The sequence below is a fragment of the Delphinus delphis genome, chromosome 13 (genome assembly GCF_949987515.2).
Source record: "Delphinus delphis chromosome 13, mDelDel1.2, whole genome shotgun sequence".
Classification (NCBI taxonomy): Eukaryota; Metazoa; Chordata; class Mammalia; order Artiodactyla; family Delphinidae; genus Delphinus; species Delphinus delphis.
The window spans coordinates 34,200,739-34,217,123 of NC_082695.1; the positions used below are offsets into that span (position 1 = coordinate 34,200,739).

At 46.9% G+C, this 16,385-nt stretch overlaps 1 protein-coding gene and 1 long non-coding RNA gene across 15 annotated transcripts in view; one reads left to right on the plus strand and one right to left on the minus strand.

The window, feature by feature from the left end:
• DLGAP1 (DLG associated protein 1) overlaps nt 1-16,385 on the plus strand; it is a 320,351-nt gene that overhangs the window by 239,492 nt on the left and 64,474 nt on the right. The window lies entirely within an intron of this gene.
• LOC132436157 (uncharacterized) lies at nt 377-5,403 on the minus strand. The gene is made up of 3 exons (XR_009521721.1): nt 5,332-5,403; nt 2,592-2,730; nt 377-885 (listed from the first exon to the last, which is right to left on the minus strand). It is a non-coding gene; the product is annotated as an uncharacterized lncRNA (long non-coding RNA).

Genomic DNA, 16,385 nt, shown 5'->3' on the forward strand with positions numbered 1-16,385 from the left:
TACTGTACAGCTCTTTATAGATTTTCCTGACCCCTGTTCTAGAAGACCATGTTGGATGGACAATATTGTTTTAGCCACCTTTGGAATATGCCGTTGGCTGCGGGCAGGTTACGAGCCGCTCTGAACTTTACCTGGGTCTCCAACTCTGTAAAAAGGAATGATGATCATATGTAAAAAGTACTCGGCACAATTCCACACCTGTAACACGTAAAGTATACAATTTAGTTCTTCCCCTTCTAGGCTTAATTATGAGGAAAGTTGTTTACTGCCACTCTAGGTCTATTAGCATCCGGAAATTCCCAATTTTAGACCCTCCTTGGAATTAAGGCAGACTTTACAGAGACCCTCTTTTTTCTTTTTTTAAGAAACTCTTTATTTTATATTGGAGTATAGTTGATTAACAATGTTGTGATAGTTTCGGGTGTACAGCAAAGTGATTCAGTTATACATATATTACATGTATCTCTTCTTTTTTCAAATTCTTTTCCCATCTAGATTGTTACATAATATTGAGCAGGGTTCCCTGTGCTATACAGTAGGTCCTTGTTGGTTATCCATTTTAAATCTAGCAGCGTGTACATGTCAATCCCAAACTCCCTAACTATCCCTTCCCCCCACCCTTCCCCCCCTGGTAACCATAAGTTCGTCAGAGACCCTCTTTTTAAACACGTATTTATTACTCTGGATGAAGGAAACGTTTGCAAGAATTCTTTTAAAAATGCAATCCCCCGTCCCCCGCCCCCCAGCCATCCTCCAATGCATTATTTTATCAGACTAGCTACATTTTTACCTTTCAGAGAACAAATACCTAAGGGACTGAGGCAATCTCATAAATTTGGAACTGAGTGACGGGGAACAGCATGGTGGTGGCAGGTCTCCGATGCCCTAGGGAGAGAAAGACACAAGAAATTTGACCTACTTCACAGTTTTGCTCAGGGCTGCCTCAGCCTCAGACAAAGCAATGAAAAATGTTTTCTTGGCCTCCCCTTACCCATCGCCTCCCTCTCCTATTGCCCAGACTTGTTATCTCCGCCCCGACCGCCTCCACCCGCCAAGATTGCCCTTGGATTTTTTTCCTCTCCTACCCTGGATGTTTCCAAGGCCAATCCTCCAGCAGCTCTCGGAGATTATCTGCTTGTGACCCTGCTGTCCTCCCTGCTCCAAATTCAAGCAGGGTCCTTCTGAAGCCTAGTTATTCAGTGCTTCTGAACTCGTTCCCTCTAGAAGAAAGCTTCTATCCAAGAAAATAGAGACCCCTAACAGGCACTGGGGTAACATTAGACCTGCCAGTCCCAATTCTCCTACTCATTTACTCAAAAACCACCAAAATTAACAACTGTTGATTTGTGCGTCATTCAAACAAACTATATTCTGTCTCCTCTCCAAATTACGTTTGACTCCAATCACTTTTTTTTTTTTTTTTTTGCGGTACGCGGGCCTCTCACTGCTGTGGCCTCTCCCGGACGCGCAGGCTCAGCGGCCATGGCTCACGGGCCCAGCTGCTCCGCGGCATGTGGGATCCTCCCGGACCGGGGCACGAACCCGTGTCCCCTGCATCGGCAGGCGGACTCTCAACCACTGCGCCACCAGGGAAGCCCCTCCAATCCCTTTTAAAATCTACCTAGCTTCACCCTGAGCTGTGTTGGAAGAATAGTTCCTTTTTATTGCAGCTATATGTCGCCATGTTAGTTTTATATCAAATATTATGAGTGTTTGGGGGGGCAGCTGGGAGGGGGAAGTGTATAACTAGATGATTAGAGAACACTCCCTCTGGCCCTATTAATTTTTACAGCATTTTCCCCTCCTATTTTGCTTAAATTTGCAACTTTATGCAAATTTTATGAAACATTTTGTGGTATCCCCAGAGCCCCAGCTCGGCCAAAGGCCAGCTCAATTTACGTTGCTCCAGGAAGCACTGTGGTTTGGAAAAATCACTCAGCTGGCTGCAAAAAAAGTAAAAATTGTTACTACTACAGCTGATGCCGATCCTACAGATTGCTGTAAAATGAACAGAAAGTAGTTAAGCGCATTGCCCTAGGTCACAGACCTACTCATTTATGGACCTGGAATTCCAAAGACTTTTGGCTCTTCCAAGTGTTCCGTTCATTCATAAATTCATACTCCCTCAGGGTACCAGGCACTGGGCCCTTTCAACCGATATTGCTTCCTTTACTCCGTTCTCCAGAGTGCTTTTGTTTATTTTATATCCAATATCACTTATAAAATAACGTGCTGCCAACCATTCTCTTAAGCTCAAAAAAGTTCTTTTGACAACATACTTTCTAATCTATCCTTAGGTTAGCGATAGAAAAATGGACTAAAATGACAGACATTGAGATATGTTTAGTAGAAAAGCTTTGGTGGTTTTGCTTATTTTTATCTCAGGTAAACATCTGGGAAGTAACTAAAAATAAAAGTATGGTCTGAGATGGTCAATGTTTCTGAAGTACTTTTATGACTAAAACCGTGAATGTAAAGGTCACGTGAAATCAGAATTTTGAGTGTGTCTGTAACAGGAGCACTGCTGGTGGATGTACTGAACAATACAGTTTTAGCCTGAGATTCAGTTTGTTTCATCCCCTACCGCTTACCTGGCACCAGACTAGATAACTGAGACACCTGGTTGCCATGGAGATGAGATGGCATCATCGGATCACATCTGTGTACAAGTACAGCTTCAGAGTTTCACAGGCCTTTTGCACAGGAGCAGGGGTACACCCGGCTTACTGGCTGCTAAGACAAAACAAAGGGATTCCCCTTATGAAATGGTTGATGTTGTTACCATGTACTATTTATTGAGCACTTACTATGTGTCAGGTAATAGTCTGAGCATTTCTCAGATATTACTTCGTTTCATCCTCCCACCAACCCTGCAAGGGTTACTATTCCCATTTCACATAGTAAAAAACTGATGTTTAAACAGATTAAACAGACCTCCCTAGGTCTGCCTCCAAAACGTATATTCTGAAACATCATGCATTACCGCCTCTCAGGCATGGAAAGCAAACTTATTGCTGTTTGCTTAATAGGTTTTTAGTAATTTAAGTGCATCATTTTAGGGCTAGTATCCTACCTAGTCACTTTGGCAAACTAGGGAGATTTAGTTGACAGGCCTTAAGCAGTGCTTGGAGAGGGTCTGTGCTTTTAAATTCTCAAGTACTTGAACTGAAACAGAGTGAGCTGGTCCCATTCACATCCTGCCCTCCAGCCCCCTCTAGCTGGAAGTTATTAGCGTTGACCATGAGGGCAAAGCAGAACATACTTGAAAATGTTTTGGGTTTGTTTTTGTCTCTTCTGAACTGAGTGGTAACATAGAAAGCAGGAAGACAGTTTTAAACCACTGACGGGGAACCATCCCCCAAGACCGCAGAAGTTCATGGCCATTTCTGCATTTTCCAAGATACAAGACAGCAGAGGCTGGGGCCAGTCATCTGTGTGATTTAAGGAGATGGGGGCTGCAGAGGGTGGGATGGGGTACAATGGCACAAAGCTGATAAAGACGGACCAAGCAAGCCACAACTCCCAACCCGAGGGGAGGGCTTGCACTTAGGAAAGATGCAACACCTTCATAGGTGATTTTCTTTTCTCCCCGCATCTCCTCCTCTCAGTAGGTGGCTCCACGGCTGGGAGGGCAGAATGTGGGGCTGCTCGAAGCTGGGTGGTGAAGGAAGGCCTCTCTAAGGAGAGGATTTATGAGCTGAGGCCAGAGAGACGAGATGAAATTTTAACATTCAGCACTAGGGACAGGCATCTTAAAATGTGCTCTCAACATGGAACTTCTGCGTAGGGCTCTTCGTGCTGTAGAAACCCCAACATGGGGAAAGGATAGGGTCTCCCCCCCTCCAGTAAAATCTCCTCGGGAGTTTGCAAGATGGTTTTTGTATTATTGGAATTTTGTTGTAACAAATAATGCAGGAAGGAAGGAAGAGAGCCTCCTTCCTGTGTTTGAGATATTAAGTGCCACACCATGTCCCCTTACATCATATTAACTACATCATCCGTCTCATGACACTGTGAGGTCACCGCGGCTGTTACCCAAACTCAACAGATGAGGAAAAGGGATGAGAGCTGAGTCATCTGAGGTCCTGCAGCCAGTAAGTGGCAGGTCAGGATCTGACCAGGTCTGGTTGCCTTCAAGGCACTGCCTTTTCCAGACACCACCGGTGGAAGCTGGACCACCACGGCTGAGCACCTCTTTGAAATACAGACAGTCTGGTTTGGTGAGACCTTGTATGATAGCATTTGCCATAGAGTCATTTAATCCAACAAATAAGTATAACAGGAAACAAAGATCTACCTGATCACTAATTTCCCTGTGCTTTCATACCAGAGCATCAGTGTAACAGGAACGAGCAAAGTGTGACGAATTCTATAGGAAACATATGTAGGAGGGGCTCACAGAACACAGATGAAGTGAATCTTGAAGCATGAACAGGAGTTTTCCAAGCCAGGAAGGACGCTTAGCATCTGTAAAGTCATTGCATAAGTGCCAAGCCAAACAGATCAATGAGCAAATCAATAAGTAAAATTTTTAAAAATAAAATTAGAGTGGACTTCCCTGGTGGCGCAGTGGTTAAGAATCCGCCTGCCGATGCAGGGGACACGGGTTCGTGCCCCGGTCCGGGAAGATCCCACATGCTGCGGAGCGAGCGTCTGGGCCCGTGAGCCATGGCCGCTGAGCCTGCGCGTCCGGAGCCTGTGCTCCGCAACGGGAGAGGCCACAACAGTGAGAGGCCCGCGTACCGCAAAAAAAAAAAAAAAAAAAAAGTCAGGGGTTTTCATGAGAACTAAGAGGAGGCATTTAGAGGGACTTCCGGAAGCCTTCCTGGAAAAGGCGACACCTCAGCTGATACCTGAAGGAGAAAGAGGACAGAACGTTCCTATAGGGAAATTCCCTCTGCAAAGGCCAGGGAACTTGGTGGCTTGAACAGCTAAAAGGAAAAGTGGTCGGGAGGACGTAGAGTTCTGAAACCTGAAAGGATGAGGAGGAACTAAGTAATTAGAATCTCCAAAGCCCCAGACCCATGTCTTTATCCCGAGGGCAGAGCTGTCAGCCGGTTCCGTTCATAATCTCCCCCTCCTGCTCTGAGCGTGTATAAGTTTGGAGCCAGGGACAAGACAGAGCCCGTGAGACCAATTAGAAAAGTATTTCTCAAACTCCTGACAGACAAGATACATTCTACCTGTTAACCCAGAATGTACACAGATCTCGGGACACACACTGACACAAGCGTCCCGAAACCAAATTTACTCTTCCTTTGTTTGATGCACTCTGACGTTTTCTAATCTATTCCGTTGTGTTTTTTTTAATGGTGAAACTGTATGACCCACCTCAACTGATTTCATGACCCGTTAAGAAGTCACAACAGGTAGCTTGAGGAACGCTGAGGTAGGAAGTTGCTGTCATCTTCCAGAGAGGAAATAATAGGATCTAGGGAAGCAGAAAGGTGGATTGTAGGATGTGGAAGGATTCCAGAAGGATTTAAGAGATAGGAGGGAAGGACCCAAAGGAATTAGAGGTGATGCCCAGAGTTGTGGCTTGAACTCTGGGTAGAAAAAGGAGTTACTTGCTAAGATAGGGAAAGTGAACTTGAAGATCTACTCGGAGGGTAGACACTGAGTCTTTGAGAAATGCCCATTTTGTTTGGTCAACACAAATGTACCTCTTTATTTGAGGATTATCTGAAGAAAAAGCGTCTAAAGGCTACATTATGTAATTCCAGAAAGTGGCCAGGTTTTACTAAGAGGGAGCAAAATGGTGGTGTTGAAAAGGAGGAAACCATTCGTCCTCGGGCAGGGGGTAGGTTCTGCAGCGAGCCTCAAAATCCTACTTAGAAAGGAGAGTCAAGCTATAAATCCCAAGGAAACAACCCAGATCGAATACTCACCTGGTGCTTTGCTGTGGCTGCCATCAGGGCTTTTGTCAGACAGAGAATAGGGTAAGTAGAGCCTTTGACTTTTCAGGTACCAAACCCGTTGGCACTGCTTTCAGAATCCCCGATCACGAGTTCAGGAAGGGAGCGGGCGTTGCTTATGCACTTCTTGTAAAAATGAAAATCCATTAACTTTATTCTTCACGCACGTTCTCCAACAGCATCGGGTCAAAGGGACTTTTTTCCTTCCTCTTTTCAGAGCTTCCAGGTCCCAATCTGGCTCCTTCTAAATCTTTTATTTTACAAAACAATAGGGAGTGGTGGTAGCCTGTGGCTAGTTGAAGATTTTGAACAATAGGTGTTTCTGAGCCGGGTTTATGGAAATGGTCCTGTCTGTGTCCTGGGGGTAGATTGTAAATGAGATGTCGACAGGAGCTCTATTGTGTGGATGGCATTCGGCCTGAAAGAGAGGAATTTCCTTACTGTGCCAGGATTTAAAGTAGATTTGTTGCTGCTTTTGCTAAAACTTTTTATCCAGCTTCTGGAGCTAACAGCAGTGAATGAGTCACTGCGTAAGACTGAGACTTCCTGCCCTCCCTAGCAGGGCTCCGACTCTGTCATTTACATTTAGAAAGGACAGACTAAGAAGATTGCTTGCATTTTCATCAGCTGGAGCCTCTCTTTCAGATCGTCTCGGGGACCTGAGCCGCCTGCAATCCGTTACCCCCAGGAGAGGGTGGCCAAGCCGGGCTGTTTTTCTCACTCCCTGGAAAACTTCTGGCTGTTTTGCTTGCTTTCTTTTTAAAATCCAAGGAGAGAGACAAACACCATCTCCCGCCTTACTGCCTTCCCTTTTTTGTAAATGACAGGCAATTTCAGTTTACTGTAATTACCTCGGACTGAGGTTGGACCAACTCCACTCTTAGAAGATAAGGCAACAGTTTTATTACCTCTCAGCCAGGTGCCTGGGGGTGACAAGGCTGGCTTTTATCTGGAGACGAGGCAAGGTTATCAGTAACTGAACGGGGCTGAACCTTTGAGCGGTGGCCATTAACATGCTTCCCTTCCCTGTGATCAATTTCCTAACTCTTTATTGGTAATTAATGTTGATCCAAAGACCAGCGCGGGTCTCCTCCAGTGTTTCCGCATTCCGGCACCTCAGCACTTCTGCAATCCTCCTGATAAACGGTGTAAATTGCAACCACCGGCCAGTCCCGTAACATGAGCTTGAAATTCCAAACAAGGCCCCAAACGTACAACCCACTGAACAGCTTAACATCCTCTCATTTGGTAGGTTTGCAGTGGGTATAGCTGGTTTTTCAAAGAATTGATGAATAAAACCTTTCACCTAGGACAGTAGAAATCCAAAAGAATCAAAATGATTTCGCTTTACTATCCACGGTTCCTTTCGAAAAGTAAAGTGTAATCCACACCAGGAGGCAGTGCGGGGCTTGTTCTAGATTAAAAGAAAAAAAAAGTTTCTAGTGCTTGATCTATTTCTGCCTGCAGTTCATGGACATGTCCAGCCACACAACGGTTTATTCTTTAATTCAAGCTATTTTACATGGAGTCTGTCTGTTCTCTCTTGGATTGGAAATGTGGGATAAAAACTTGTGATCTGAAAATGATTTTCCAGCTGTGTCCTGGGTAGAGCTTTAATGAATGAGGAATGCCCTTAGGGATCAACTTTTAGGTGCGTGTCCTGGGCTGCAGCCAGCCCGGACCTAGCGTGGAATCACCCTCCTGTCAGTACAAAGTATGGTGGGCCAAGGAGAAGAATGTTACTTTTATCTCTTTGGCTGTGAAGTCAGATCATAGCTTTAGGGTACAGGATGAGAATGGGGGAGAGAATGACGGAAGGGATGGCTCAAAACACACACACACACACACACACACAAGCACACAACCTGGCAGATACGAAGTGTTTACCTCCAAGCGTTTATCTTCAGACTACTAATTCTGTAATTTTTATAGACAGCATTCCACACTGTGGGAAGAGGCCAGTTAAAAGCCCCTACAAGTACCCGTGTTACCATTATAACAAAAACCAACAAAGGTGTTTCTGCCAATGGTGTGTGAAACACAGCGACAAACCAATGAACACCCAGAACTCACACGGTCGAGGAAAGAGAGACAATGTCAGAAGTATTATCAAATTTGAAATCGGATTCCTCTTTTCCTTAAAGATGTAGAAATCTTGCCCACCCACCAGGCCAAGCCCACCACCACCCAGTCACTGCCCATCCCCCATTCTCCTCCTGGGCCAGGCTGGGCCAGAGCTCCGTCCAGGACCAGAGATGCCCTGGAGGAGGAGGTCCCTGGCGGGGGGCTCTGATGCACGCAGGCACCTGAAGGAGTGGGTGGCCACCATCCTTCAGTGCTCTGAAAGCCATAGGCCAAAACCGGACCTTGCAACTACTTGCAGGGTGACTGTTTCACCTTTTCCTGCAGACAGACAGGTTAGAGTACCCAGGCCCCCCAGGGTGTGTCATGCAAATCAGCTTTCTACAGTCCAAAAAGTTCTGAATTCCAAGCACGTTTGACCAAGAGATTCAGAAAAAGGCTTCTGGACATTGCTCTCATGAGGGTTCAAAGGAGAACCTTAACGACAGAAAATATAAGGCAGCTCTTTAAAAGAAGAGAACGGAGGCTTAGATGAGAAGAACCCAGGTTCCAATCGGACCCCACTCTGCAGAAGGTGGGCAACCCAAACTCTCTTGCCTCCAGTCACTTGTGGAGCTGGGATCATAGGTCCAGGCACCTGGCTCCAGGAAACACAGTGAATGAGGATGCCGTGGGCAGTAGCTAGAGTAAACTGGTAGATTTTAGTGCTGGCCTCACCAGTTTGCTGGGATTTTTAAAAACATTTTACTGGAGTACAGTTGATTTACAATGTTGTGCTAGTTTCAGGTGTACGGCAAAGTGACTTAGTTATACATATACATATATTCATTCTTTTCAGATTCTTTTCCCTATAGGTTATCACAGAATATTGAGTAGAGTTCCCTGTGCTATACAGTAGGCCCTTGTTGGTTATCTATCTTATATATATAGTAGCGTGGGTACGTTCATCTCAAACTCCTGATTCATCCCTCCCCACCACGTTTCCTCTTTGGTAACCTTAAGTTTGTTTTCGATAACCGTAAGTCTGTTTCTGTTTTGTAAATAAGTTCATTTGTGTCACTTTTGAAAAATTAGATTCCTCAGGGAATTCCCTGGTGGTCCAGAGGTTAAGACTCCATGCTTTCACCGCTGTGGGCCCGGGTTCAATCCCTGGTCAGGGAACTAAGATCTCACCAGCCATGTGGCATGGCCAAAAAAAAAAAAAAGATGCCACATATAAGTGATAACACATGGCATTTGTCTTTCTCTGGCTTACTTCACTCAGTATGACAATCTCTAGGTCCATCCATGTTGCTGCAAATGGCATTATTTCGTTCTTTTTAATGGCTGGGTAGTATTCCATAGCATATACATACCACATCTTCTTTATCCATTCCTCTGTTGATGGACACTTAGGTTGCCTCATATCTTGGCTATTGTAAATAGTGTTGCAATGAACATTGGGGTGCACGTGTCTTTTTGATTTTTTTATGGTTTTCTCTGGATATATGCCCAGGAGTGGGATTGCTGGGTGATACGGTAGTTCTATTTTTAGTTTCTTCAGGGAACTCCATACTGTTCTCCATAGCGGTTGTACTAATTTACATTCCCACCGACAGTGTAGGAGGGTTCCTTGATATTTTTAGTTAATCCTGGCAAATAACCAAAACCCAACTGTACAGTGGAATTGTGAATGCAGTCTGAAGTGGCCTTTACGAACCCACTGTAAAGGCTGATGGTGTTTGCTGTGTGGTGCAGACTGAAGAAGACTGGGGGCCCCGGCCAAGTTCTTCTCTGGACCTGTGTCCTCATCTGTCAGCGACACAGTTGGATAATGAGGTGTCGTTTTGAAGCACCGATCCTGTCATCTGAGAGTCGTAAGGGGCTGGTGTCCTTTCTGGGCCCAGCGGGCTGGTAGACGGTATTCCACAGCTTAACTCAAAAAGTCTGTCCTGTTTTTCCTTTGAGGAGGGGGGTTTCAGGGAGGAAAGCGGAAAGGAGTCGGACGAATAATTAACTGTCTCACTGCACAGATCAGGCCCCCCTACATGCCTTGCTCTCCAGATACAGGTAATTATTTCTCATCGCCCTCCAACTGACAGCAAGACATGCTGGATACATTTTCTTTCTTCTTTGCTTCCTCATATATCCTGTTTCCCCCAGTTTGTCTGATGCAAAAGCTTCTGCTCCAGGGGAAGCCAGCCCGCCAAGCCCTCTGTCCACAGGGCCGCAGTGTCGGCTGCTCTGACACAAGGTCTGCCTTCTCTCCGAAGCCCAGGGTGTTGGCCAGAGAGCAGAGGCTCCTGATCGATCCAGCCAGAGGTTTCAGTGAGGACTCAGCCCGACGGACCACCATGAGACATGACCTCACTGGGTTTGGACACAGCACCCTCGCTCTGCATGGCCAGCTCACCGTTTCAAGGGAGACCAGTGGGCAGTGTGTGCCCGAGACCCTGCTCCCACCTGGAGCCAGTCAGCCACTCCACCTGGCCTCAGAGCTCTGTACCCCCTGAGATCCGCTGTGTGTCCCAGACACGGCCCCACGGCAGAGAGTCCTGCTGGGCTGTGTGATTGCATTCCAGGTTTCCCTTGCTTTCCAGGTCCATGGTACAGGTGTCATGAAATGAGACCAGGAATAAGAAGTCAAAGAATAATAAGGAGCGGAAGGAACGGAGGAGGAAAGGCAGCTGCTCTGGGGAAAGGGCAGTGAGCATCACAGCCCCACATGGATAAAGCCCAGCAGAGAGGGTGGAGGAAGTTAGGTGGATAATCCAAAGGACTAACTGCTTCCAGCTGATACGAGGTGGGCCTTTCACATTCTAGCTCCACGTCAGAAGCTGGCCAATCACTGCTGCATTCGGCCAGCAATTGACCAAGGCCAAACAGAGGTGGGCATCAGTGATGGGAGATTATGTTGCAACATCCAAGGTCACAGAGTCCGGCTTTGCTGAGTATTCATTTCCTTTCTGCCCTGGTGACTTTGCTTTCCTAATTATTAGTCCCTTTTTCTGCTTCTCCAGGAAATCCCTTCTCGTCCCTGTTCCTTCCTTCACGTAACAAGTATTTACCACCATACGACTACGTGCCACGCACGGTCTAAGTACTGTGGTTGTCATGAATACAACGGACAACAATGCCTGACCTTGTGATTCTTATATCCTTAACTAATTCCTTTCTCTCAGTTTGGTCCGGAAAAAATAAAAAATTTCACCTAACAGGGAATAGAAGCAAGTATTGCTAAGAAATGACATCTAACAAGAAATGAAAGCTAGCTGATGAGAAGCTTAAAAGCAAAATGTCCTTCCCCACTCCTGGCACCATCCCTACCCCAGGTATCCCAGGCCTGTTATCTTCCAACAAGACCCAGTCTGCCCGAACCTGAGGAGGTGGGACCAGCTGCCCAAACAGGAAACCTTATTTCATTCTGTAACCCTGACCTTGGGTCCTGAATCTTCCCCTCCTGTAAACAGTCCATTCAACCCAGGAAGACCTGCTGACTTGGCTGGGACAAATTCTGAAAAATTCACATAATGTTACAAACATTAAAAAAGAAAAAAAAAATCCCTAGATCCTAGAGGAAGTGGTATATCTGATTCAATCGTTAGAAATTGCTTCATAAAGTCATGGAACAAATGGAAATTTAATCCTAACAGATGACACTGCCAGGGCAGTCACTTGTGTGCTTGGATGACTCAGTAGCATCTGTTGGAGAGGCTGGGAAAATGAGCCATGAAATCATGAAGGCATTCCCTGCTGGAAGCAACGGCCCCGCCTCGCAAATTAGTAAGCCAGGCGTTCTCAACATCCTGCTGTGAACCTTTGTGCCTAGTTCTATGAAGGTTATGACTCACCTGAGCTACCGGTCAAATGATTCTTACTCAGAGTCCTCAGTTTTTAATCTTTACTATGAAATGATCAAGGCAACAACCAGCCGCATGTCTGTCTACTTTCAAGATGTTCCTTTGAAATGACTGATTTTAGGCAACAACTGGTTTTACACAGGGTAACCCTCAAATTCTCATATTAACTGGTTGCCAAGCTTCATTAAAGGTTCTCATAGAGGCTTTAGACCTCCGTCCCTGGACCTGGGCCTTCTAAAATGACTTTCCTCCAAACAGCACTTAACTTCCTTTAATTTAGTTAATTAATGGAACTTTTTGAAGAGAACGGTTACTTTGATCTAAACCCTTTTCTTAGTTTCTGGTTAACGTTTCCAGAGAGGAACAAAGAGGGATGCCCTCACGCCTGGCAGAAGCTACCAGCAGCTCACAACTGCAGTCCTTCCTCCAAATCAGAGACCGCGGAGGGCGGGAGAAGCCCTGAGAGGAAGAAGACTGGTTAAAACTACTGCCCTTGGCATTTTCGTGGGTGTTTGCCCCAGACAGAGATAAAAGAGCTAGGGTGGGGCTGCAAAGCACGCTCTCTGGGAAGCTGGGCCTGCAGTTTGGAAATCCTCAGTCATCCTTGAAAATCAACTAACTGGAAACAAGCGATGGGAATTAGAAATGCTTCTACCTGCAAGCTTCCTGCAAACAACCGACAAATTCAGATAAAAACGGAAAATGCAAGTCCCACCCACCAGGAATCCTCAGTTTCCTGCCTATTCATCCTCACTGCCATCCACCTAACCAAATGGCCACAGCAGTTTTTGCTTTTCAGCTTGCCAAGGAAACAAAAACTGTTGCCCTAGCGGATGCTTTGGGAAAAAAAAAAGGTCAGTAACCTCAACCCAGAGATCTTACCCTGCAGCACGGGTAAAATTTTTGTTGAGGTGATAAATTAAAAAGCAAGACTTCTGACTCTTGACTTCCACTCTGCGTTTTTTGGGCAAACGCAGCCCAGACGTCCCGCGTCCCAGCGTGACTTACCTGGGAGCCTCGGACTGAAGTTGTACCTTGAAAGGTACATCGGTGATGTTCCGAGCTTGGTCACCAGGGGGCGCTCGAGAGCCGGGCTGCCGCAGCAATACTTTGTTTTCTCAGACTTGGAGTGGCGAAGGGGGAGGGCGGGGGGAGAGGGCGGGGGAGGGGGTGGCGAGGGAGATGCAGCTGGCTTTCAAAAAATCCTTTTGTTCTCTGAAATCCTGCCGCTTGCCGTTTTAGAAGGCAAAGGTTGCCACGTTACCTGTTGCCAGGGTCCTGAGAGTGCTTGGGGAAAATGTGGGCGACAAAGGTAGCGCACAAAGTCCTGGGCTCGGTGGCCTTCCAGCCCTTTGGCCGGGCTTGGCGCTGACATTTGGAGAGCAGCTGCCGCGATCGCCGAGCATTGTTTGGTTGTAGTTCTAACAGAGGAGTGGCTGCGTCTTACATCATTTCCAGGCATGAAGTGCCTGGGGCTTTTTTTTTTTTTTAATGACTAATTTTCGGGTCCCTCCCTCCCTGGAGTTTGGGACAGAACATGCACTGTGCAGGACAGCCTCGCCTCAGGAAGCCCAAGTTTTGTAGCAACTTGTTAAAATAACTCGGGTGCCTCAAAAGGAAAAAAAAAAAAAAAAGCTATGCTCCTGAAACAAACCTTTCCATTCTTCCTTCTGAGAACAATGTTGTGTTTGATTAGCCATGGAGGCTGCTCCCTGAAAGATCTGCTCTCCCCACCAGGGCCGGGCTGCTATCGGCTGAATAGATCTCTGAGCCAGACAAGCCTGGGCTCCGGGCATTTGTCTGGCATTAGGAAGCGTCTGGAATACTAGTAACTACCAACTGGCGAGCCTTATGACTACAAGAGTTCTTACACCACCCCTCCCTCTCTGTCCACATCCCTCTCCGCCCCCCTCTACCCGTACACAAGCCTGCTTTTCTCAACTTCGAGGGAGGAAAGGTTAGCTCGTTTCTGTGGTTTCCGTGGCGGATGGCTCTGGTGGTAATCAGTCCCATAGCCACGTACCTGGAGCCAAAACTAACCAGGACAGAGGCCAGCAGAAGCCCTGCCCCGCCCCCTCCCCAGGAGCCCTGCGCCCAGTCCCCGCAGCGCTCTGATCACCGACGCCTCACCATGGGGCCAGCAGGCTGCGGACCGCTGACCACCACACTTTGGGTGGCCTGTAAATGTTAAGCTGTAAATATTTTGAAAAAAGGGAGCGATTTTTCCATGTGTATTTTGTTTCGTGGAGTTTCTCTCCTTTTGCAAAATTTTTCAAGTTGCAGCTGGGCACCCCTTGCTGACCACTCCAAATGCATTCATCCTCCAGACCTTTGCGCTCCTAGCTCAGTCCTCTGGGTCAAAGGACTCCCAGAGGACTGAGCTAGGAGCAGTTTCCTGGAATTCCTCGTGGAGAGCATTATCTTCTACTGGACGCGGTGTTTCAGGGAAGGCTTACTATGCGGATGAATACAGGCGTTTTGACTGAACAGAAGAGGTGGGATTGGAAGCCGTGTGAACATCTAGGAGCAGCGTGACTTAGAGAAGTCAGTTACCTACCCTGAGCCTCAGTCTTACCATCAAACAAATGGGTTTAGTGAGATCTATCTGGGTCGTGAGACCATGTCTATTAAATTATTTTTTAAATTAATTTATTTTTGGCTGCGTTGGGTCTTCTCTGCTGCTCTCGGGCTTTCTCTAGTTGCGGCCAGCAGGGGCCACTCTTCGTTGCGGTGCATGGGCTTCTCGTTGCGGTGGCTTCTCTTGTTGCAGAGCATGGGCTGTAGGTGCGAGGGCTTCAGTAGTTGTCGCAGCGGGCTTAGTAGTTGTGGTTCGCGGGCTCTAGAGCACAGGCTCAGTAGTTGTGGCACACAGGCTTAGTTGCTCCGCGGCATGTGGGGTCTTCCCGGACCAGGGATCGAACCCGTGTCCCCTGATTTTGCAGGCGGATTCTTAACCACTGGGGCACCAGGGAAGTCCTGTCTATTAAATTCTTAGCACAGCGTGTGTTACGGAGGAAAGATGGACTCTCCGGTGATTGAGTTGATCTAAGGGCAGGTGAAGCGTCTGGACTCATTCTCCATCTCATCAGCTTTGTCTTCACCTGGGTTTGTGCTTTTATCATGTGAAGGACTCCAGCTAGATCACAGATCTGTCTGGCGTTTGACGGGGCAGTCCAGACTGGGGAGCATGTCACCCCGGGAAGGATGATCTCCACCGTTCATTGTAAATTCAGCACTTCTGGGCCTGCTTGCCCGGAAGTGGCAGCAGCAAACTTCTCGATTAAGAGTTTTGTCTTCGTCGGTGCCAATATGTGCTCCCAGGATGCCAGGACATCCATCACTGCTACCAACAGCCTGCTGGTAACTCTCTCTGGCCTCCTCTCTTAGCATCCTTGTCAGACAGAGAGCTCACTCCCCAGCGAGGGCCCCATATTCCATCCTTGGACGACCGACTCCTAGAAAAGTATTCTTTATGCCTCTCTGAGCTTTTCCTTTTGTGGTTTCCCTGCGGGCCTCATACGGCCTGAGTCCATGCCATCCTTTACACAATAGCCTTCGAAATAATGGGAAACCCCTCCGACTACCTTCTCTTGCAAACGAAACACCCTCTCTTCTAAACCATTCCTTATAAGACATGGTCCTCAGAGAACCCTGTGATTTCCCCTTAAAGGGAGGGCAGGAAGGCGGCAAGGCAATCCTTCCCTCATTCTAGATATCACACATCTATGCAGACGCACCTTCATAGAAATAGACAACTTACCTGACGTTAAAACCACAAGTCTACTCTTCCCGTCCTGGATTTGTGCGGTCCTCCCTTTATGTCCCAAGTTTAGGTCCTCCCACATTTCTTTCCTTTGGCCTCTCCATATCGTTTTGCTTTCTAAAGTAGGCTGTAGTTTCAAGTTACCTCTCTAGTCTCTCAATCTCACGTGCGATACCACTGCCCTGTCCCCTGGATTTGCGAACGTTCCAAAATCAGTGCTTCTCAAACTATCTCTGGTGATGGACAGTTTGTTTTCTTACTGGATGTCAAATCTGTTGCAGGTCAACATTTTGGTAAAATGCCATAAAAATGAATTACTAGAAGAAAGAAATTAAAAAAACAAAAACATGCAAAAGACAAGTCGTCATCTTTCTAATGGATTCAACGACAGAATCTCTGTAGAATTGCTATAAAGTTTCTAAACGCTCCCTCTGGGTGTTTTCATGACCTATCTCACGGTGCACTCATCAGATACTTTGTGAATCCAAACCTGTCTGTGGGTTACACTTTGTATAGCACGGGGTCTGTGTGGTAGGTGTGCTGGAAATGCGTAACAACCAGCTCTCTGGGGGGGATACCTACTGAGTCACAGCACCTGCCAATTCCTGTGGTGTAAACACTCAAACCAAGGTCAGTTTCAAGCTAGCAAGGAAATGTCACTGAACGCAGACTTGGGGAGGGATTTGCACAGTTGAATCTGGCCAGCTGATAAGAGCCAGTTCCAGCACCCCACTGTTAGCCCCATTCCACTTTTTAAATCTCTTTTCCAATAAAGCACTTCCTTTT